We start from the raw sequence: 2,217 nt of genomic DNA on the forward strand, positions 1-2,217 counted from the left end.
CTCCGTCTGTGTGATTTTTATTTTGTATTTATTTGGGAGGGGAGGGGCTTTTACTTGTGAGTCACAAGTGGCTGCAGCTACCATATAAAGTGCTACCCATGATGCACCAGTGGAACAGCCATCAGGAGCCGTATGGGGTTCAGTATCTTGTCCAAGGGTACTTCAACATGTGGACTGGAGGAGCTGGGGATCAAAGCCCTGATCTACCTCTGAGCCAGGAATGTCAACATGCTAACAAGCTAACAAAGGCTAATTTTGATTTCTGAGGTTGTTGGCATTGCTCGCGTTTCATGAAAAAAACTTGCTGGAAAGTCTACATCACAGCAGATTGAAAGTGCCGTTTCCTGCTGTAGAGTGAGTAACAAATAGAATATTAATTGACAGACAGCAAACTAGCTTTACGACATGGCCAAACACAAGTATGACACTGAATGTATTTAACTGTGTGGACCTTGAACTAATGACTGAGGAGAAATCTGGACCCTGGGGCTGGACCAGTTGGGAACCACTGACCTATGACGTATGACACATTACTGCACATTAAAACACACAATAAGTGATGATAAAAAGTTCCTCCTGAACATTTTCTGTCCACAGTGGAAAAAAAATCCTGAAGTTTAAAGATAATATTTGCCTTTTAATAACGAGAAGGACTGAACAGATTAAACTAATATCCGTCAGCTTCTCTGCAATCTGCTGCCATAAACACTCAGTGTGGTAAGTTGATAGTCTTTCTTCTTTATTCTGTGTATATAGTACAGTCAGTAGTGTAACGAATGCTTTCCTTTGTAGATGTCATTCAGACGACCTATGAGATGGTAACTGGTGTCAGCCTCTGTGATGTAGGAACCAGCCAGGAAGGTGTTTTTTCTCACAACCTAGTTCAAACTGCGGGCATCAAGCTTTAAAGTAAATTTAATATTCTGTGGATATTTGAAATAAATTATATGTTAAGTACATTAAAGAAATTTAACAAAAATAACAAAAAAAAAAAAAAAATACTATCGACAATGAAGAAAGCAAACTTCTTTGAAGTACAAAAGTCTTATTGTCATGTTATTAAAAACAAACATAAGTCAGTCTTAAATATTTCTCCATCTGTTACAAATGTATGTATAAATATCTTAATAATCCATTGATGATTTGTAAAAATGTAGTTTTGTAGATTTATTTGGTTCCTGTGGTACAAATTTAAAAAATTATTTTTTCTATAACTTAAATACAAGGCCAGAGTCAAGATCAGCAACAGAATTTTCAATCTTCAGATTAAAATAAAACATCCCTAAAAAACTGATCTCTAAAATCTTATTAATAAATTTCGGTTTATGTGATATTTTCCTCGAGAAAGTGTCAGAGCTCCTCAAACTAATTTACTATGACTTCTTTAATACGTTTCTTAAATGATATCTTATGCTATTATATTTTATGACTTTTCCCAACATACTATACTATCACCTTTTTTTTCAACACACTATAGTTTGACGTTTTTCCAATTTTTCGACATACTGTACTATGACTTTTTCACTTTTTTTGAACATACTATACTATGACTTTTTTTTCACTTTTTTCGACATACTATACTATGACTTTTTTTTCACTTTTTTCGAACATACTATACTATGACTTTTTTTCACTTTTTTCGACATACTATACCATGACTTTTTCACTTTTTTTGAACATACTATACTATGCCTTTTTTTCACTTTTTTTGAACATACTATACTATGACTTTTTCACTTTTTTTGAACATACTATACTATGACTTTTTTTCACTTTTTTAGACATACTATACTATGACTTTTTCACTTTTTTCAACATACTATACTATGACTTTTTTTTCCACTTTTTTCAAACATACTATACTATGACCTTTTTTTCACTTTTTTTGAACATACTATACTATGCCTTTTTTTCACTTTTTTCGACATACTATACTATGACTTTTTCACTTTTTTCCACATACTATACTGACTTTTTTTTTTCACTTTTTTCGAACATACTATACTATGACTTTTTTTCACTTTTTTCGACATACTATACTATGACTTTTTTTTCACTTTTTTCGACATACTATACTATGACTTTTTTTCACTTTTTTTGAACATACTATACTATGACTTTTTTTTCCACTTTTTTCGAACATACTATACTATGACTTTTTTTCCCACTTTTTTCGACATACTATACTATGACTTTTTTTCACTTTTTTCGAACATA

Source organism: Epinephelus fuscoguttatus, linkage group LG8, assembly GCF_011397635.1.
Source record: "Epinephelus fuscoguttatus linkage group LG8, E.fuscoguttatus.final_Chr_v1".
NCBI classification, from domain to species: Eukaryota; Metazoa; Chordata; class Actinopteri; order Perciformes; family Serranidae; genus Epinephelus; species Epinephelus fuscoguttatus.